Below are 14534 nucleotides of genomic sequence, written 5' to 3'. Positions count from 1 at the left end.
GGTTTAAGTCTTGAACAGACAAGGAGCACGAACAGCGGCCTGCTGGCCTCTCCCAGCTCGCTGGCCCCGCTGCCGGCCGCCCAGCACCGCGTCTCCCAGCTGCTCCCGAGCCGCGTCCGCGGGGAACGGCGCACTGGCGGTGAGCCTGCGCTTTCTCTGCGGGCGGGAGTCAGGCAGGGAGCCCGAGTCAGGTGGGGAGCCGGCAGGGCTGAGCAGGTGCCCCCCTCCACTGGGGCTCAGCACAGCCGCCTGCGTCCCGGGGTCGGGCTCGGAAGAAAAGTGTGTCATTCGAGCGAGACCTCGGGCTTACCGACACCGTCGACCTGCGCTCAGCGCAAGCTCCCGCTTCCTCGACGACCCGCAGACCTGCCTGCAGGCCGTTGACGGCGGGGGCAGCTGCTAAGACTGAGAAGAACGGTCCCCGGTCCCTGACACGGCCCTCACCTAGTGGGGGGTGTGGCTGCGCAGGCTGACTTTTTGCAGAAGATAAACTTATGTCAACGGAATCCTCTTTTTATATTGTCTTTGTTACTAAAGCAATAAAACTGTCTCTTTGCCGTGGGATGAATTGGTGACTTCGTTCCTGACGTCCACGTCTGGCATGTATTAGATGGCCGTCCGTCCGTTAATTTCTCCTTTTTCAGTGTAAAAGCCCTTTGTAGCAGCAAACTGTCACGGGTTATCACATGTTAGTATGCTGTCAGTAAGTAAGTGTATCTTGACCAAAAGCTACTGTGAACTCAGATTTGCTTGTAAACATACGGGTTTTCAAAATGTGTTACGGTTGGGGCGCCGGGTGGTTCCGTGAAGCAGCTGCCTCTGGCTCAGGTCATGCACGAAGCCCTGATCCTGGGTCAGGCTCCCTGCTCAGCAGGAAGTCTGCTTCTCCCTCTCCCTTGGCCGCTGCTTGTACTCCGTCTCTGACAAATAAAATCTTAAAAAAAGATAAAGTAAAACTTAACCCTGAAGTATCATAGTTTACTATATCCCATGTACAATAAAATGTATCTTAAAAAAGTAAGATGTATTACAGTAATACTCTGCATCTGGAAAACACTGTCCCCAGTGCTTGGTATACATGGAATTTGGGGGCTTCTTGTGGTGCAGGTTGAGAACCGCTATTGTATTGACAGAATTTGTGAAAAGACCTTGTCTTTTAGGGGACTTAGTCTTCTTTTCCCTTTAAGTAATCTCTGCATCCAGCCTGGGGCTTGGACCCTGAGATCAGGAGTCAAATGTTCTACCGACTGAGGCAGCCGGGAGTCCCTAGGGGATTTCATCTCTAAAACAGAATAAGGAACAAACTTTTTAATGTACTAAAATGTATAAATAAAGTAATTTTTTATATTTTATTTAGAGTGCCAGTGAAGGTTTATTTTGAAATAACAGGTTTGCTGGTTGCACACCTTATCTTTCCAGTTTAGGGAAATCTGCCTAGCCTGTGGCTTGGGCTACACCTAAACAGTACAGTCCCCCCTCACCCCTCCCCTCCCTCTTTGCCCAAAGACCCAGATAAAGCAAAGGAGGCAAAATGTTAACCAGTAGTGGATCTGGGTGAAGTTTATACAAAGTATATTCTTAACAACTCTGTAAGTCTTAAATTATTTTAAAATAAGAATTTTTATAAGACATTCATAATGCAGAACTCATCCTTCAAAGTTTTAAAATACTCTAATGCTTTTTCACAAAAATAATTAAGCAAATCACCTCTGCCTCTTGTAAAAAAAAAAAAGAAAACTAATCAGGTCTTACCATGTAAACAGCAATAGGGTTTCTGTGGTTTGCTTGGACTTGGGACACCCGCTTAGCAGGAGGAGCAGGGTGGATGGAGGGGAGATCCGGTTCCTTCCTGATCGCTGAGCTACAGTCAGCGCCTCGGGATCAAAGCCCACACGTGGGCCGGGTGGCTTTGGGCACCAGTCACAGAGTTGCGCGCTCGTGTAGGGGCTGGGGAGGATCCAGACTCCCCGTGCGCTCGTGGCACCAGCACCTTCCCGCTCTGACGCTCGGATCGCACTTGTGCTTTGTCTCCGCAGCCGGTCCCCAGTCCGCAGCGAGGCCAGGAGCCACGTGAGAGAAAGTTGCAGCATCACCTCCCTTTTCCCCAAATGACTTTCCTGAGAACTGGTCCAGTGACCAAATCGGGAGCGAACCCTGATGGAACTCTGGCGCGGTCCCTTCGCTTGGGTTTTCACGCGGTTCCCCATTCACGCAGGTTCGACTCCTGTTCCTTCTCTGCGGGACGGCGGGAGGCGGGTCGCAGGCGGTAGCTGGTCGGCGTCAGGGCAGGGTTGGCTGGGCTCTGCCCCGGCCACTGACGGGTCCTCCGCACGTCCGTGGGCGCCGCGTGAACCCATCGCCGCGCCCCGGTCACCGCAGCCTCCCCGCGGAAGGCGGAAGTCACCCGCTCTCTGGGGGTCTCGGGGTCTCGGGGACCCTGAGCAGCCGCTCAGCGTCGGAGCCGGGCGGCCCTCGGGCTCTCCCGGGCCTCGGCCCCTCGGGGAGCGCCTCTGCTAGAACAGCGAGTGGTTCCGCCTCCTCAGGGAAGGCTGCGGGCGGGCGGCGTGCCGGGCCCTGAGCCCCGCAGAGCGCCCTGCCTGACCTAGACCTGCCGCGGGGCCCTTGAAATCCTTCGCTTGAGCTCGTCCCTTGTCTGGGCGCCCCGTCCCCGATGCCAGAGCGCACGGCGCCCACTCCCGGCTCCTAGCGCAGGCTGTGGCGGGTGCGGCTGTGGCCGGCTCCTGTCCGAGCTCCCCGCCCTGCGAAGACACTTCCCGCTCTCGAGCCGCGGGCATGTTTGTTCGCGTGGCCGGGGGGGGCTCTGACATCCGCTCCGAGCCTCTGGACGGCGGCCCCTCAGAGAGTGTGGATTGTTGGTCCCGTTCTGCGCTCCCTGGGGGCCTGCCGGTGCCGCCTGGGGAGCCCCTGAGCCCCGAGACCTGCCTGAAGTCTGAGCAGCAGGCCCCGTGGTGACCGTGCCCCAGACGTGTGAAGCGAGCAGCCAGTCATGCCCGAGGGACAGCGACCGAGAGCTGCCCCTGGGAAGAGCTGAGCAGGGCGTTGTCGGGGGGCTCCCGGCATGGCTGCCCAGGCACAGAGCCCTGCTGTGGCCTGGCCCCGGACGTGGCAGGCCCACGGTGCACGTGGAGGGCCCCAGTCTCCACGAGGAGGACGTGGGGTTTGGTCGGTGACAGCAGACCATCAGGGGATCATTGAAGAGACTAAGTGCCTGAAGTTGGGTTTCAAAAACGTTGACAGACGAAGCCCGGCTCTGGTTGGGCAGGTGGGCATGTTGGGGACAGAGGACGGGCCGTTAGTGGGTTCCTGTGACCTTCCCGGCCAGGTGGCCGCACCCGGGCCAGCGCAGCTGCCGCAGTGAGGGGGGCGTTTCGGAGACACGTGGGGGAGAGGGCAGCTCGGCCTCTGGCGCCCAGGAACCCACGGGGCTCAGGGTCAGGGCGGCTCAGACACAGCCCCTGGAGGTGGGACCCCCACAGGGAGTCAGGGGCCCAAGGGCCAAGAACACCACCGGCCGCGGGATTGACTTTGGGGGTGTCTAGAGCTGGTCAGAGACACATCCTGGGGACAGCAGCTCTGTGCGATCCGGACAGTTACCGACGGTCGGGAGAACACGGGTTTTCCCCGAGTGATCTGAGTCTGGGGAGCCGCGCGTCCCTTTTTCCCACCCTTGAGGTTCTCTGCCCTGCGCCGCGTGGACGATGCTGGCAGGAGGGAGCTGGCCACCGCGGGGTCGAGGTCACCAGAAAGGGACATTTATCTTGAGCTCAGCTGGATAAATGATGAAAAATTATGTTTGCACGATAAGATGATGAAAGGGAAATGGGGCCTGGCTTCGGGGGCTCCGAGGGTGCAGAGGTGATGTCAGACACAGCAAGGGCCTCACGGGCTCGGGAAACAATGTCCTGTGTGTGCCCACAGGCCACCACAGCCCAGCAGGTTTGACCTCGAGCGTGTCCAAACAAGGATATATGAGCCACTGACCTTCACGGGTTATCAAGGCAACGCTTTCCCACCCTTTCCCTGAAGATTGCCTGCCCCCAACGTGCTGTGCCGCCCCCGCTCCCCCCACCCCGTGTGCTCCAGTGGGGACCCCGCCAAGGCCCTGCCCTGGGGAGCGGCAGAGCCGGACAGAAAGCCAGGACAGCCTTCAGCCTGGGCCAGAGTGAAAATGATCAGGAGTGTTTTAAAAAGTGTTCTTTCTAGAAAGTCATTCATTATGGGCCACCCCTCCCATTTTACTTTGTCACATCCTCCTCCTGTGCTTTTGGTGGCTAGGCTGTCCTTTTCTCCTGTTTGTATGTCCATCCCCGTGCTTTCACACTCCGCCGCGTGCTGCGCTGGACTCGTCGGCAAACGTGCACATCGGGACACTCTGCTCCTAAAGCCTCAGCCCGCGTCTCCCGAGAATGACAACGTTCTCTGGAGCCCCCGGCACTGTCATCACCGCGGAGAGCCGGGCGCTTGTGGGTGCCAGAGGCTGGCGGACCGCCCAGCCTGACGCTGCCCTTGTTGTGAAGTCAGTTTTCTAGAGCTGCTTGTTCCCACCACCGAGAATACAAAAGGAGCAGAGGAAACCAGAGAGGGAGACAAACCATGAGAGACTCTTAATCTCAGGGAACAAACTGAGAGTTCTGGGGGGAGGGTGGGGGAGGGTTTGGGAGGGAGATGGTGACCGGGGATGGACATCGGGGAGGGTGTGTGTTGTGGGGAGTGCTGGGAAGTGTGTAAGCCTGATGAGTCACAGACCTGTACTCCCGAAACAACACGTTATATGTTAATAATAATTAAAAAAAAAAAAAGAATACAACCGAGGTCCGAACATCTCCTTTCCATTCCTTCTTTAGTGTCGAACACGTCTCTGCTTCTTAAAAAAGTTCACGGTGCTGGGCTTGTGAAGAGTCAGGGCCAAGCGTTACCTCGAATCCTGGACGTGTCTGTGAGCCTCGGGGTGAACCCTCTGGGAGCAGCACCACATGGTGACGCCTGAGCCTCTCAGCGGCACCCGGGGATGTAATCAGGACCAGCAGTTCTAAGATCCATCGCTTAATTCAAGGCCACCAGACCTGTCCACAGGACAGGTACATTTTTACCTTTGTCATTTGTAAGGGAAATTGTTCATCAGACTTAAGGACATTTTACAAGGGGAAAAAATGGCAAAATGTGGATTTCCTGTTGGCCACCGGTAGCTGGTAGCTTAGGCAGCCCTTGGTCACCCTTGCCAGACTCGGGGGCTGCAGAATGGTCATTGTCTAGCTCGTCACTCTCCTACCTTATCCGCTGACGTTCTTCCTTTGAAACGGGACGTCCTGGTGGAGCGCCCAGCCGGCTCGGCCCGTGGGATGTGCAACTCTTGATCCTGGGGCTGTGCGTTTGGGCCCCACATCGAGTGTAGAGATTATTTAAGTAAATAAATAAAAATAAACTTTAAAAAAGTCATGAGCACGTGAAATGAGTCTCCCTCTGCTGCTCTCCGCTTTTCCTGGAAAAGGTCAGACTCCACACGTCTTTCCTGAAGCATCGACGAGTGATTCGCCACCGCGCACACAGCGGAACGTCACCACCCACCGCGGGGGCACCAAGGGCCCATTCTCAGGCGGGGGCGTGGGAGCCTCCAGGCTGGGGCAGGCCCCTCGGGGCTCAGCCCTGCCGTCTTCCAGGTGGGGGACTGGTCTTCTGCCCGTCGGGGATCAGGTCCAGCCGGGTGGTGGGAAGCCCTGGGTGCACGGGAAGCTTGCGTACCGCCCAGGTTCATGGCCATGCAACGGGCGTGACTACCCTTCGCAGCCCGGTGCGTAGGTCTGTCCGCACTGCTCTGTCCGTCCGCACTGCTCTGTCCCATTGCGCGGGGGCTGCTAACAGCAAAGGTCGGGCAGCACACCGTGCTCTCCCGCTCTAACGAGGCCGGGACCCTCACGAGACGCACCCGTGGTCGGTCATGAGATGCAGAGGGACGCAGTGTTGGACCTGGCCGCCGCTGCCACCAGCCCGGCTCACGGCCAGCTCCTCCCCAACCGGCGACCCGGCAGCTGCCACATCGTGGAGCCACCATCGCTGAGGAAGCCGACTTGCTGCGTGTGTTTTCTCTAACTGTTCGGGTGGGTTTGTGGGCACCTGTGACCCTGTGATCACATCAGGGATCAGGACGGGGCGGGCTCACGAGCAGCTTGTTCAGTCGTACCATCCTCAGTGTCGTCTTCACGCTGGCCTTTCCTCCCGACCGTGAGCAGAGCGGGCTGGGTGACCAGCTGGCCCGGTTTGTGCGGGACTTGGGGGTTCTCTGGATGGAGCTCTTTTGGTGCTAAAGCTGGGAAGGTCCCAGAAAGCTGTGATGGGATGGTCACCCCAAGTCCCGGAGCCGGTGTGCAGCACCAGACAAGGTCTTGGGTAAAATCTGCAGGGACAGTCGGGCTCGGGGACTGAGTGTGGCACGAGCGAGGGGCTTGTTACTGTTCAGCCACACCTGCGGCGCCCGTCCCTCGCCTGTGGTGCCCGTCATCACACCTGCGGTGCCCATCACCACATCTGTGCCCGGGAGGGTTTCCAGCAGCAACTCCAGTTGTGTCTCTGTCCCCAGCATTTCCTCTTCCCTCCCATCTTCACCAACAGCCTGGCCAAAGAGAAAGTGCTTGCCGGTTTGCAGACAACCTGACGTCAGCGGGAACAACTCAGAGTCTCACTCCTGAAGGCTGTGTTTTCACGACCCGTGATGAGACTTATGTCCTACGGAGGGCCCGGCACTTTCTCCTGGGTGGGCTTCTGTCCAGACCAAGGAGGTGCTTGTGGCCTGAGAGCAGAGCCGGGTTACTTCTCATCCAAGTGTAGAGGACGGTCTCCGAAGTCATTCTCCTGTCTCAGCCCGCAGTTTGCCACGAACATCATTCCCTTAGGCCGTATCGGCACCTACTTTCTACTTCTCAAAAGCCGATGGAGAATCCAGAACATCTTGACCGCCTCTGGGAAAACGGTCCTTAATGAAAGTAAAGCTAGGCCTGCACAGAAGTCCAAGATGAACCCACGGTGCTGAAAGCTGTCCCCGCTCCCAGAAGGCTCTAGAGGGGCGCCTGGCACCCACATGCCCTAAACCTGGGGCCTGACATGATTTCTAGTCTTGTTATTACTTCCTTTGCCAGGCCTGGCCAAATGTCTGATTTCCTAGAAAGAGTGGACTCGGAGCAGATGTGCCCGGGGGCGTAATTACCAGCCGCCTGCCAAATGCAGATTTCCCAGGAAGGGCTTCCAGCGCTCCTGCCTGCCGAAAAGCTAGTTCCTGTGCGTAGGGCAGACCCCGAACTTATTTAACTCATCAAAAATACGACGTGATTATTTGAGATTTATTTTATCCTCGCCCACAAACTTCTGCTTAGTGAAGGGAGTGCATTCCGAGCCGGCCCAAAGCCGCAGGTGGGGTCGGTCTAGCCCTCATTAGCCCCCTTGTGCTTTTTGGCTCATATGGACGATGAGATTTTTAAAGCGCTCTCTGCTTTCTAAATCAGATTTAATAGAGCAGCCAGAGTCTGCTTTTCTGCTTTAGCACCTGTGGGACCAACACGGCGAGACCAAGCTGCAGGGGCGCCTGGCAGCAGGGACTGGGCCTCGGGGAGGCTGCAGACCCGGGGTCTGTCCCAGGACGTGGCCCCTGCCCTCCACACCCTGTAAATTCACCCAGAACCGTGACACGGAGAATCCTGAAATACGGTGTGGGCTTTGGGAGTTGGGCCTGCTGCTTTCTGTCCCGTGTGTGTTTGAACAGACGTGTGCGCCTTGGGTCCTGTTGGCACAGCTCTGCGTTCCTGCGGAAGGTTTGCACGAGCCCCGTCTTCCCCAGATCTGTGGGTCTGGGCTGCTGTGGACGCTGTAGAGGAGGGGCCCATGGCCACCCATCCCTTTCCAGAGCTGCTTCCCCCCAGGAGTCCTCCCCAGGGTGAGACTCGGCTCCTGTGGGGCCTGGAGGAAGCCGGCTGCTCGGCCCAGGGCTGTGGCCGCCTGCCGGTGCGAGAGACGAGCATTTCCAAAGCTCTCGCTGCAGGCCTTCAGGCCGAGCTCCTGCAAAGTGCACAGCAGAAGAGAAGCGGCCACTGGTCTCGAGGAAACGTGTTTGGCAGTGATCTCGTGTGAGGGAGTCTGTGATGGAAGATGTTGCCACGGCCCCACCCACGATGAGGGGCCTGGCCTGCCGGAGGCAGTCGTGATGCCCAGATCCTCAGGGCTGGTCGGGCCTCTGGTCCCCGCTGACCCCCTTTTACGCTGTTCTGAAGGCTTAGGGGACTCTCCGGGGGCAACTTGTCAGGTGTGCCACACGCCCACCAGCCAAGCGCTGCCCGGGCCCTGGGCTCCCCATGGGCAGCGCCGGCCGGCCGGGCAGAATCGTGCAGACCCTGTCACCTGTGCGCAGGAGGCCTGGTAGGAGCCAGAGAGCAAAACAGCACCTGTGATTAGGAGGGCGGCTGGCACTGGAGGCCGAGGAACATTTATGAGTAAACAGGAATTACTTCTGTTCTCTGATTATGAAGGTCACGGTGGTTGAACCCTGTCGGGAAGGCCTCAGACCCATTATCTGCTTGAATAGACCTGGGAAAGAAAACACCGGCAGTCATTAAAAGTGAATTACCTTGTTTTTTGAAGATAGAAGGCCTCCAAAGCCTCACAGTGTGGGGGACGTTGGGGCCCCGCCGTGGGCCACCTGCAAACAAGGAGCTTCAGAGGGAAAAGCTTACAGTCGGCCACCAGAGACTCAGGCAGGTCTCGAGCTCCCCTGGAGGCTTCTTGGAAAATACTGGATTTTTCTAGCCTTTGTGGAAGCTGCTAAGGGTGCACTAGATGGCATGTCAGGCGATTTCTTTACCTGTGAACTAAAGGAAAGGATTTCTGAGAGCTACAAGATCAGCCTAGATTTCTGGTTTTAACTTTAGTAGAGGACTTGCGTTTTCTGAGGCAAGGCCGTTATTTTGCAGAGCGAAATGTCGGGTCAGGGATGATAATTTTCAGTCCCTCCAGACTCTGAACCGTGGCTCCTCCTCTCACCCCAACCCTCAGGCTCTTTGGGGATGAACTAGTCAGGATAGGCTAGTCTGAGCTTCATTCAGAAAGGCTAAGGCGGTATCAGAGAGGGACGGGCGGTGTCACCTGGAGGTGGGTGGCGCAGCACAGTCCTGAGGGCTGCCCGGACGTCGGTGGCTGATGCGAACTTTGCTGAGCTGGGGGAAGAGAAGCAACTTTACTTACGGGCCCGTTTTATGTGTTCATCTCTGTGGACACTGGGAACTGTGGGAAGTTTAAAAAGAACCCAAACAGACCTAGAATAGACTCAGCGGCAGAGTAGAGGTACCCGGGGCCGAGGGAGGGGTTCTTGTTTAATGGGGATGGAGTTTCTGTTGGGGCTGATGAAGAGGCGGGCACAGACGGCGCTGACAGGTACACAGCACTGTGAGTCCGTGCGGTGCCCTGACCTGTACACTCGCAGACGGCTACAACGGGACGCATCGTCACGTGTGTCTGAGCACAGCAAACGCCTGTGGCAGAGTTTGTTGGTTGTTTCCCAACATCCACTCACCCGCTTGGTCCCGCTGACAGGAGCCAGGTCTGCAGCCAACCGGAAACACCCCCGTTCCGGCTCCCACGAGGCTCCCGGGGCCGTGTGAAGAGCGCTTGCCGGTTGAAGAGAACGCGTCCGTTTCCGAACCCCTTGCAGGGTAGGCGCTGATTTGCCCTTTGCCCTTTGCCCCGTTGGCTGGGCTGTGGGGGCCCAAGCGCCATCCCGAACTGTGGAGGAAAAGCCATGAGATCATGGGCGTGGGGCCCTGGTGCTCGTGGGCCCCCAGCCCAGCCCTGGACAGGCTAGGTGCGTAGGAGAGAAACAAACGTCTGTCTGTGTGACACTCTGGTTTTTGGGACTCTCCTGTCCCCTCAGCCCCCCAGTTCTGACTGGGACACTGGTGGCCACTGTCCGAGCACGGATGCTGCTAGCAGGCCCCCGTGGACATTGCCACACCCAACAGAAGCAACGAAGGCCACAGGCTCATCAGCAGGGCCCGAGCTTTGTAGCCGCGTCCGGGATGCTGTCCCTCCTGTCCCCTACCGGCTGCTCAACCCCAAGGCCCATGGCGTAGAGAGCGTGGGTGGCCCTGTGGTTTTGGCCTTCTGTCCGGCTCCTGGCACACGACAGTAAGTATCACTTGAATCAAGAAGGCAGGGAGCCACCCGTGGTCCCCAGCCCTGTGGCAGGCGCTGGATCAAAGAGCGCTTCCTGTGGGACAAGCCACTGTGAACGCCCTTGGCTGGTCGGGGGAGAGGGGGCTCCGCAGCCCCCATCGGCCTGTGTCCATGCGCCCCTGGCGAGCATGCATTCGGCGGGGCTCTGCCCATGTCACGTTCGCAAATACCGCATGGGTCAGACAGGAGTCACGTCCCCACGCAAGGCAAGGTGGGAGAGGACCTGCCAGGGCGCCGGGGCCAAACCACTGGCTGCCAACAGCATTGCCCTCGCTCCCTCGGTCTCTGCTGACGGGACCCAGATGCAGGGAGAGTGGGCCCCCAGGTGCCCAGGCCCCCGACAGGCAAGCCCAGGAGGGCAGCGAATGGAGAAGGGAGACCCCAAGAGGCCGCAGGCTCCGAGGGAAACCGCAGGAGGGCAGTGGCTGTGACCGACGTCCTCTGTGCCCAGAGCTGCCTTTGTGCGGCCAAGCTGCCGTTCCCCGCAGCCTCGGCAAGGCAGGCATCGCCCTTCCCCACTGGGCTGAGGACGACCTTGCCGCTCAGAGAAGTGAAGTCCCTTGCCCGAGGCCGCCCAGTCGGTGTGTGCTGACCCTGGGTTTGCCCCCACCCCACCCCGCCCCGGCTCTGTGCCATGACTTCCTCCCCGGCACCCACACCGGCCCCTCCTCCCTTACCCCTACTGCACAACATCTTCTCCCAGACTTGGCTGAGCTACAGCGGCCTTGGGAGACCTTGAGGGTATGCTCTCTGCACCTCATGGGTCTGGAGAGCCTGGGCTGAGGAGGTACACACGGGGTGGGGCGGGGGGGGGTGTTCTGTTGGTTTGATGATCCCAGGGGTGCCTGGGTGGCTCAGTGGGTTGAGCATCTGACTCTTGGTTTCAGCTCAGGTTATGATGTCAGAGTCGTGGGATGGACCCCCGCATCAGGCTCTGCGTTCAGTGTGGTGCCTGCTTGAGATTCCCTCCTTCTCCCTCTCTTTCCACCCCTCCCCCTCCCTAAAATAAGTAAATCTTAAAAAAAGAAAAAAGGCACCTAAAACTAAAACAGTGTTACATGTCAATTGGATCTCAATAAAAGAAGAAAAAAAAATCACACGTGTGATCTATTTCTCGCTCAAAATCCCTGTTTGCACTGCCCACACGCCTCTCTATTCTGTGTTCTGGAATATTTACTCCAACAGAAGGGTTAGGAAGTGGGCATGTGGTGGTCTGGGCCTTGGATCAGTGTCCTGCAGGATTCCTCAAGCCCCCCCCCCCCCCCCCCCCCCCCCAGCCACTGAAAGGAGTCGGCTGGCATCCGGCCAGCCTCCTCACACTGCCCTTAAGGCTGCATGTCTCAGGCCCAGGATGAGATTCCAGGTGGTGGCTGCGGTCCCACCCGCCTTGGCCTTACCTTACCTAGCACATAACCTCATGTCTTCACCGGCCTTTTACATTGTATAGCTTATGTATTTGTTATTCTTCTCTTCCTGCTACAACGTAACTCAGGAGATTGGAGATTCCTGTGTTTTGTTCACGTCCAACTGCTTGGAACCACTTCTAACTCAGCAGGTATTCAGAAAGTCTGGTTGAATTAATGACTGCAGGAGTTGGCTCTAATTCTGTTTCGGGGGGTGGGGAGTTACACAGGCCCCAATCCGAGGGCATATGTGGGACTCTGATGCCCCCCCCCCCAGAACATTTCATCACCAGGATAAACCCACCAGGGTGGTAAGAAGTGCTGAGGATATGTTGCAGCCCCAGAAAAAAAAATTTTTTTTTGCATTTGCTTTACAGATTAATCTATTTTAGAAAAACTGCAAGTTTCCTGTCGTGGTGTTGGCCTCTCTGTTATAAAAAAAACCAGAGGCACGCGGCCCCCCGCCTGGGCCTCTGCTTGGCGGCCGGGACTGGGACGCAGTTGGCAGGAGGCAGCTAAGCCTCCCGCCGCCGCCTGCCTGCAGCTCACGGCCGGCTCCGGGGGGGACGGGCCACCCTCCTCTCCGCACTAACCCCTCTCCCAGACGACCCTGGTTCTCCTTTTTCTAGGTGTTATTTCACGACAGAAGGGGAAATTTTACGCTTGGAAGAAAGGATATTAATGGGGAAGGTGGAGGGGAGCATTAGGCACCGGCAGGAAAACCGGAGGCATTATGATGAAAATGGGTGAACTTGGAACCGTAACCGCAGGCGCCGCGCGCGGGGCTCCTGATTCCCACTGCCTCTGCCCGGCGCCCCCAGACCTCGTGGGAGCGTCTCAGGCGCCCCTTTCCCACCCCGGGAGAGCCCTCGCGAGCAGCAGGGGCGACGGGTCACCGCGTCAGGCGCAGGGCGGGAGCCCGCTTCCCCTCTGCCCCCCCCCCCCACCGCAGGAGCGGGCTCGGCGACCCCATCTCGGCCCCACCTCGGCCGGCTGGCCCTCCCGCCCCCCCCCCGCGCGCCCCCGGCCTGACCCCGCGCCCCACCGAGATAAGGCGGCGGGGCTTTGTTCCTCCCCCCAGCTGGGTAAACCGCGCCCGCCGACCCCCCCCACTGTCCCCCACCGCTGAGGCCGCCCGGGGTGGGGGCACCCTTTGTCCTGCCGGGGCGCGGGAGGACAATGGCCGGGAGGAGCCGCACATTGTCGGAACCTTGTGTACACCTGGGGGGCAGCAGGTGCGCGGGGTCGGCGCGGGGCCGGAGGCGAGCGGGCTGGGGGCGGGCATCTGGGGGCGCGGGCCTCCCGGGAGGCCTCGACTGGGGGAGAAGACCCGCCCCCACGCGCCCCGGCTGTCCCGCTCGCTGGACCTGGCGAGGGGGAGGGGGTTTCTCGGCGTCCAGTTGGGGACACACCTGGTGCGTGATTTACGAAGTGAAAGTGTTAAACGAGGCCACCAGCTGGAGGCCCGACCCGGCTTTATGAGTTTTATTAGGTGCCCTATTATGGCAAATAAACTTTAATCCGACCATAAAAACCAAATCTGAAAAACATATTTGCCCTGTGGTGTGGACCGGCGCAGCGTTCGCGGCGCAGGTCACACCTCGGAGGGATTAGTTTTACGAGGGAGACACAGCACGCCGCAGGACTTTGATACCGGATGGGGGCCGCGCACGATTGCTGGGAGCACGCCCCCATGTCGCCCACACCCGGCCCCGGGCCCCGCCTGCGAGCCCCGCCCCGCCCCGCCGCACCCCCTGCGCCACCCCCACCGCGCTGCAGGCCACTCCCCGGCCCAGCAGCGCAGCCCCGGCCTGGCCACCCCAGGACCCCGGGCTGGAGGGGGCGGCGCAGGGGAGGCCGCAGGGCCGAGTTACCCCGCAGGCCCCGGAGGCGCTCTACGGCCCCCGCCTGGAGTTCGGGGCCGGGCGCTCTACAGCGCAGCCTCGGATCTCCAGAAGCCCTCCTGCTCCGGTCCAGGGCCGCCCCTCCGGGACCTTGTCTGTGCTTTGGATTTCCCACAGCAAGTCTGGCCCATCTTGCAGGAAGCGGAGTTGGGAAGGAAGAGAGAGGGGGGTGGCGAGGAGAGGGAGGAAGGCCTGTCGGAGCCACCCACAGTGTCAGCACGGTACTGTTCGCTGGGCTTAGGCAAAAGGTCTCTGGGATCCCCTCGCCTCCCCAGACTGAAAGTCTGAACCCACTGGAAAGCTCCTTCCCCCCTCCCAGGCGCTGACGACCACCCTCCTACTTGTAAGGACAGCTGTGGAGGCTTATTTCGCGGTCCTCAAAGTGCCTCCGCGCGGTGGCAGGTGGCAGGTGGCAGGACTTCCTCCTCAAAGGCCGAATAATACCCCATTGTGCCCGTGTAGTCCTTTTGCTTTCTCTGTTCCCCAGCGGACCGCGCGACGCCTCCGCCTCCCGATCCCTGCGGACGCCACAGCCGCGAGCACGCGTGGGCCGGCCTCGCTTCCCGATCCCGTGCCCAGGGCTCGTGCACGTACAGCCCGAAGTAGGACTGCTGGGGTTTTGTCTTGTGTCTTCGAGGAAACTCCATCCTGTTTTCCGCAGCGGCTGCACTGCGGTACGCTCTTCCCCCGCAGTGCATAAAGGCCGCGTCTCCATATCCTCCCGACGCTTGTTATTCTGTTTTCGTTTGTTTGTTTTTGTTTTTGTTTTGTGTTTTTTTTTTTGCAATAGCCGAGGTGTGGGTGAGGGGTGGTATCTCAGTGTGGTTTTGGCCCGCATTTCCCCGATGGTGGCTGGCGGTGGTGTCTTTCCCGGGCTTGCGGACCATCTGTATGTCCACCTCAGAAAAATCTCTGTTCAAGCCCTTTGCCTATTTTTAAACCGGATTCGTGCGTTTGTTGTTGAATTGTACACGTTCTTACATTTTGGCATATTAAC

Source organism: Lontra canadensis, unplaced genomic scaffold (genome assembly GCF_010015895.1).
Source record: "Lontra canadensis isolate GAN:19392208 unplaced genomic scaffold, GSC_riverotter_1.0 scaffold111, whole genome shotgun sequence".
Lineage (NCBI taxonomy): Eukaryota > Metazoa > Chordata > Mammalia > Carnivora > Mustelidae > Lontra > Lontra canadensis.
The sequence above is the reverse complement of the archived record's forward strand: the minus strand, read 5'-3'. Positions refer to the sequence as shown.